The following is an 8,274-nucleotide window of genomic DNA, read 5'->3' as shown; positions in this document are numbered from 1 at the left end:
ATCACGGAACAATAGTCTTCCGGACCTTTGGGCAGCGTGCGCGGAGCCGACGCCAAGACGTAGAGGCCCTTTTGACATTTTAATTAAATGTAAGGGGTACACCGAGCGGATGCTGACCTTCGCCTTGTCATGAGACGCACGCAGAGGCAGCACCCGCCAGGGTGTAAGGACTATTTGAGAGTTGATGGAATCTTAAATGATCTGGGCTAATCGGATGAAAGCGATGCACTAAATACTGGGCTATGGAATAAAAAACAGAACGCCTGCCTAATAAAACAGTTTCAAATTTTATTTCCATCAGGCCCTTTATTAGTATTATGATTTAGCTAGAATAATTCAGATAATAATCAGATATCATATTCCCGATTACATAAATTTAAAATTAAATCAGTTGTTGTCAGTACGAGTATGATGAAATTGATGAAAAAGCCTCAATGATTATTCTCTTGTAATTACGTGTTACTATAATGGTCTACTTTTAAAATTATCTACCTACTTAATAAATAATAAAGATATAGGTATCTATTATGTTGGAAAATCCGTTCATATTTTCGCGTATCATCCCAAAATGTTCGTCACGTTTTAAAAAGCCTCTCAGCGTGGCTTCAAAGGCAAATCATCCGAAATTCATTAATAATGGAGGTAAAAGCGGAGCCCAAAACCATGGATATGAAACGTATTTTATTATACAGGAGACGGAGAGGAAATAACACAGATAGGGAGTGCAAAATATATATTACCATAAGAAATCCGTTGCGGACACATTTCTGGTGTCCGGCGACCGAGTGGGTGTTTTTAGAAGTTCCGACCGCATATTCTTAGTCTTACCCAATCCCGTATCAAAGAGATAATTTGATTTAGAATAGCATATAAGAGTTTAACTAATACATGATACAGATGGTAATATATGTTACTTTAAGTCCATTCAAAGTTTCATGTTATCCCATCATGTCTCTTTAAAATAAGAGCATAACTTCGATTGTATGGCGGTAACAAAACGATGACTCACGCTAGAACGACCCGGAGCTGGGCCGAGGCGACCGACACTTTCAAACACGTTCACAAGGCGTTAATTTTTCCCGTATATCGCATACGGGGTTTCATCGAATACGGTAGTGACAGCCAAATTTGAAACGTGATCACCGATCAGCCGAATTACCCGACATAGAAAATTAAGTGTCAGAAACCATGGTCCGGACTCGAATCGTTCTAGCGTGCGTCATCCTTAATTTTTCTGATTATACCAATGACGGATATATCTGCACCGTAGGTCCAACGCCTAAGACGGATTAGTCCGTCACAGACCACAGAGCAACGTAGAATTACGTGCATGCATAAAGTTCAATTTCAGTTATGACACTTCGGTGACGTGATGTCCGAGTGACAGCTTTTGTGTTTGACAATGATACGGCGTCGAAGTTAAGTCAGGTCAAAGAGAATTTGAAATAGAGGTGGATTGTCAAAATACATTTTGTAGCCACAGTAAATTTACTGCCATCTTTCGACACATGATTAAAACTTTTATAACGCTATTTGACTTTGATCCTTATTCTATTACTGATATGTGTTAATTTGTTAAATATCAAAAAGTGGCGTCATCTTATCGGGCATCGGCAAAAAGTTGTGGCGCCATCGCTCGAAACGATGCCGCAATACCTTTGATCTTTAATCTATTAGATGGCGTCACACGTTGATATTTAACAAATAACACATATCAGTGAAAGTATAAGGATCAAAGTCAAATAGCGTTCTAAAAGTTGTAATCGTGTGTCGAAAGATGGCAGTAAATTTACTGTGGCTACAAAGTTTTTTTGACAATCCACTTTGATTTCAAATTCTCTTTGGTCAGGTTAACTATGTTCTTGCGACTCTTGAACCATGTGGCAGCCTGGCAGGTCTACGTATCGTACTGTGTAAAAGCAGCTGCTTGCCTCTTTATGCGGAATATATTCAGTTTAGTAGGTTTCCATGTAGACCTGTGCGTGAAATATGGTGTCGCTACTTTTCACCGTCGACTTGTTACAAATATTATTTATATTTCGCGTGCTAACGTATTGTGGCAGTTGGAATTCAATTCCGCGCGGTGTTAGGGTGTCACATTATTTTTCTAGAAACTTCTTCTAGAACCGGATTTTAAATCTGGCTCTAGAAACTTCTAGATGCTTGCTATATATCTCGCTATTATGTATTATGTAGTTGAAAATTATATATATGTATATATTAACATCTTTGTAGCGGAGCATTTAGAGATCCCATTTCAACTCTGTTTCACGCAATGATTAAATTATCCCAATCTTCACAAAGAAACAGAAGTCCCAATTACGTAAGAAACGGTTAATCGTAATCAGAAGTAACCCCATTAGAGAGACTCATTAGCAAATAATTCAAGCGGTTTAAGAATTATACTATCGGGTGACGGGGGATGGGTTAAGTGAGAAGTTTTTTTTCTAATCGCTGGAGAAAGATGCTCTTTAATTAGTTAGGGCAGAAGTACCGTTTTGTCCAGTTTAAATTTGAAATATTATGTAGTAAACTATTATACCTATAATATATAATAAATAAATTTCTTTTATCGTAAGTATATTAAGACAATGGGTACAGTGGTCACCCTTCCTTTGTAAAAATTCGATATATTTTCTAAAAGAGCTACATATTTGTATGATTTAATATGACATACTTATATATTTTTTTATCTAATTTCTATAAAGAAAAGTTGCTACTGTATGTAATTACATGATTTCTATAGTAACCTAAATTGTATTTTTTTTTCTTATTTAATGCATGTTAATTATAAGATGTAATGTTTTGAAAAGATGTGTCCCGCCGAGTTTCTTGCCGGTCAATATTGGGATAGCCTCCTCCAATTGAGGGGGGATATAAATCTTCTCGAGTCAGAGGTGTAGGGTTAGAGCCGGTGTAGCTTTATTCGATGTTCATAAGCGCATTGAATAATAAACTATCTTTATCTTTATTCCACATACTGTACTATACGTACGTAAGTTATACGTACGTTATAGGATGGTCTGAAATAAACATATTTTTTTTTTTATATAAAATAGAGTCAGATCAAGCTGAATTGGCAGCGATTTTGACAGCCCCCGACTGTGCAAGTGTTATTTTAAACGTCAAACGTTTATGAAATTATGACGTATACTTTATTACACTTTCGCTATAAGCTATCTCGCAAAATCGTTGGCAACTTAGCTTGGTCTGCATCTACCTTGTTTTTTTAGCATTAGAAAAGACTACACGTTCTTGACATGTATTTTTTGAAAAGAGCTGTAAAAGAAATAGTAACTATTAGGTACTTATGAAACCAAAATAATGTAAATGAACATATATTATGTGCTATATATTCGTGGCATATTTGCTGTGACTTGTTTTAAAAAAAAAAGACACGTCAAGATCGCTTACCTTCTTTCTAATACTACAAAAAAAACAAAGTTTAGGCTAACACAGAGGTCGCAGCTGTACTTTAAAACATTGTGAAATAGTCCTGACATTTAAAAAACACTCCTCAAAAATTTATTCCACCTGCATCTTCCAACTTGCGCCCGCGGTCCTACGGGAAATTACCGCTTCGACCAATTAGAGGCACCTCGAATAAATTGTGAGCTAACACTCGGATATTTTTTAATTATATGCCGTAACTCTGGACCTATTCGGTGATTTGTTTCGCCGATTCGTTTTGTTGGATTAAATTTTGAGGTTTCATTTGGTTTCTGCTTGGGGTAGCGATAGATACATATTGTTGTGCATTATTTCACGTACTTACTGTATAAGACGTTTTATTGCTTTTTTATTTTGTTGTCATAAATATTGCAATCTAAATGTTTCTCGTTGGGGATTATTTATCTTCAGACACGTGAAGTCTCCGATTGCAAGTAAGGAAAAAATAAAACATGGCCGCAGGTCTATAATTTTAATTACTGATTTTACAAATTTGCCTTGTCTTGTTTCGATTCGATGTGTAAAGTAGAATGTAACTTGGGTGAAAGGCACCATTTCCGTCTCGGACTATTGTTCGGCGACAGAAATGGATGCCTTTCATCCCTTGGTTAACAATGTACGATTTTATGTTTTATTTATGTTAAGCACTTTCTTCTCTATTGATAGAAGAATGTTAACCACGTCACATTATCATTTTTATAAGTAAAAAATACAAAATATGCTAATATCATGATATTTATTTCATTTCTTGAATCATTTCAATAAATATTTAAAATGCTATCATTACAAATCACTAGTTGTAGGCTTAGCCAACACTAAAATACTTGCGAGAAAAAGTAAACAATTATAATCAAAGTTTGATATAGGTATTGAAAATTTCCAATTAAGTAAGAAGATAATATTTTCACGAACATAGATATATACATAATCGCTTCATAGTATTATTATGATTGTTTGTCAAAAAAACCTATTTAATTCATTTACAATATGCTCATTGACAATAAAGGGTTTGCAATAAATGGTCACTTACATCGGGCGTCATAATTAAACATTGCCGTTTGAAGTTAGACCTTTCGTTTCTTAATTAAATATAAATGTAGATAGATAGATAGATAGATAAATCATTTATTTGGCAGCTGCAAAAACACACAATATAAAGTTTAAATCATCATAAAGAACACAAATTATTACAGGAACAAAATAAAAATAGCACAAAAGAAAATTGAGACAACAAAATAGGCATAATTAATAAACAATAAAATAAAATAAAAGTACCTACCTACATACTGTGTGCGTTGCAGCAGGACAAAAGGGTCACGGCTCAGTGATACTCTTCACTCTTTCGAGTAAAGCACTGGTTTTCTGCCGGAACCCAGGTCACAGCAGATGTATAAAATGAGGGTATGTTTGTGTTACATGTTTATAATATATAAGTCGTATGTGATAATAAATAAGTCGGCTAGGGTGTGAACATTTGTGGCTAGGAAGTGAATGTGCAAATTTTTAATTAATTGTAATGTTGCACATTGATAAAGGGGTTTGAATATAAGTTATAAAAAATAATGTAAATGCGAAAGTACATTGTCACCAAAAAAACTAGCAGTTAAATATATAAACTAAGGCAGTGAACACACGCGAAGTTACAACAAAGCCTGTTTGCCGACTTAAGCCAATTGTCCAACCATAAACTTCGTACACACGAATGCTCTCCGCTGCGGCATTAACCATTTCTGTGTTTACACCTGCCTAGGTATTACTGGGTTTTAGCGCGGCTAAAACCGAATATAATAAAAGTAAATTTGTGTGGCTTTAAACACAACTGTTACGGTTATATTTTGATTTTTTTTTGGTTAGTTTGCAGCAATTTGGCTGGTAAACTGTTCAGGATTTCAGGACTATAGAAAAATTAAACTATTTAACTGTTAGTCATCAGATCAAAACGAAAAAATATTAAACAATCAAGGTAATGCAAAGTACTACAGTAGTAGTATTTATTGTACACAGCACATATTCACATAAAAATTACAGAAATAGAGGTACAAAGGCAAACTTATCCATATCAGGGATCTCTTCTAGCTAACTTTCGAGTAAATGAAAAGAAAATTCAAGTTAGAAAAACTTACGGAATATACAATAATCTTTAAAAGTAGGTAAACTAACATACTGTCAACAAATCAATAAAATATATAAATAATATTATAAAATAAAATACATACTAGCGTACATAAATAAAATAGTAAATATATAATATAGGTATTACAAAATAAAACAAATATAATATATTACAAAGTTTTCAGTCCGATCCGCTGTGTAGAGATTATCGATATTTGACATGATTAAAATCGACAAGTCCACATCTCTAAAAACATGCTAAAAACTTACACATACACATTTATACGCACACATACACAGCTGGCCCATATTATATTTTGTAGTGAGAACAGACAGCGTTCGGGCCTCAGTTATTTTACTTCCGTAAAACCAAGCCATAGAGAAATAAGTAAGCTTAATCAAACTGACCTCCCGGGATATTTAAAGTTTTCCTTGCGGACATTAATTCCAAGCGTGCGAAAGTGTGGTAACTTCAGAATATTCTCCAACTCGCTGCGGCAGTGACCACATGCCGGCCGAACACTAATTAAATTCGGCTACTTCCCGAGCTCCACCTGGAAATGTTGTTACCCTTATACTCGTATTACGGTTGACAGGCATTTAAACTTGTACTTTAAAGCGAGTCTTAAGTTTTGTTCTTTTGTTTAAGTCACTTTCCTGAAGTGCCGATTGATAACGAATTTGGTTTATTTAGTTTTTACTTGTCATCGTCTCTTGTGCGTGGTAGTCAAAGTCAAACTCAAATCTTTATTGCGTATCAAAAATCACATTAGATGGAACAGAAGGTGTAGCAGTACATGTGACGCTCTGTAAGGGCACAGCAATTTAAGAGGACTAAATCTAATTTAAACAATGAGAAACCAATAATCTAAATATCCCAATTCAAAACATGAGTTCTAGCATAAACCATTAGTATTAGCATCAATCATTAGTATTCTCTTCAAAGTATTCACTTAAAGAATAGTAGCATTTATTTATTAGAAATATTTTTAATAGTTTAGTGAATGTAGTAGTCTTTTCCTGGTTTTTTTTATAGAGGTAACTTATTATATATCTTGATCATCATGTAGTGAGGGCTAGACGTTACTATTAGGTAGGCATAAGTTTAGAATATTCTGGCATTGTATATTTTCCTACCTGACCTTGTGGGTCAACCGTTGATTGTGAAGTCACGGTTAAGTTGTTCAAGTTCATTGTCATACTCTGCAGTGAAATTATGAATCATGTTTTAAAAAATCAATAGTATTTTCCATGTTTCTGCCATTACCTACGAATTGTATACAACGTCTCCTACGTGTCGCGTGGAAAAATTCAACACATTGAGTACCGGGAACCCGCTCGGCTCCTCTACAAAGCGGGAAAACGCTGGGATTGGCTACGAGCGCTACGAAAACGTTGGTAGTATGGAAGGTGGAGGTAAGGAATAGAATCTCCATGTAACAAAAAGTGTGCGTCAAAAAACCCTTAAATAGGTGGCGCTACAATACCTAGAATACTTCATATCAAATCATAGACAGCGCACTTCACTCCGTTAATAACGCCTAGGTTTTTAGCTACTCTAGCGCTACTCTGGAGAGATTTGGAACTATTATTTATAGCTGACAGCTGGACACTTTTGCAAGCTCTGCCTATGGAGATTGTATTCCTTACCTTTACCTTCCATAGTTGGTAGCGAATGTGTATTCGCGAAAATCACTTCAGGCAACACGTTAACAAAAAAAGGAAGGATCGTAAATATTTGCACGCTTCTGGTAGGCTTCGGTAGGCAACTCAGTTGGTCAAGAGCGATTTCATTTCATTTCATTTCATTTCATTTCATTTATTTCTTGCAACCATGGTATTTACAGGATGTTCATTTAATTTACCAGTACATACATGGACCCTACTAGGGTGTAGCAATGTTACACTTACATCTACGAATATACAAATATTATATACAACTTAAATCATAGCATGCAATTTTTGAGACATTTCTAATCAAATTAAATAGACATTGTACTTAGCTATCACAGGCATTATTAACAGATATTATTATTACATGTATTTAGGGTTCAGTTTCTAAGAATTCCTGCAGTGTATATGGGCACAAGTTTATAAGGAACAGCTTAAGTTTATTAACAAAGGTAGTATATTTTATTTGACCTGAGATACTTAAAGGGAGTTTATTATAAATTTTTATCGCATCGCAATATCGCATGGGGACCTTTATTTGACATTTGAAGCCTAGAAGTAGCAGCTGCAAGCGTTCTATTTCGCGGACGTAAGTTATGCATTTCATAATTGGGGGCTTTATATTTAGCAAATAGATTATCATGCTTCCGGACGAACTTACATGTTTCTAATATATATAAAGCTGTAAGGGTTAGAATTTTGAATCTCAAGAAGTAGGGCTTGCAACTTATATCACTATTTACGTTTGCTAGTACCCTTATACATCTCTTCTGAAGTAAAAAGAGTTCATTGACATTAACACTATTGCCCCCATAATATTATGCCGTATTGTAGCCAAGCCTGGGCAAAAGCATGATACGCGCAGATGGCTGTCTTCATATTTGTACTAATTTTTATTTGTCTAAGAGCATAGGCAAAACAAGATAATTTTGCGGCTATTTTCCCCACGTGAGTTTTCCAGTTTATATGCTCATCTATATCTATACCAAGTAATGAGCAACTGCTTTTTAATTCTAGTTTGCAATCACGGTAGCAGTAGTC

The sequence above is a fragment of the Cydia pomonella genome, chromosome 19 (assembly GCF_033807575.1).
Source record: "Cydia pomonella isolate Wapato2018A chromosome 19, ilCydPomo1, whole genome shotgun sequence".
NCBI classification, from domain to species: domain Eukaryota; kingdom Metazoa; phylum Arthropoda; class Insecta; order Lepidoptera; family Tortricidae; genus Cydia; species Cydia pomonella.
Note: the sequence above shows the minus strand (reverse complement) of the source record.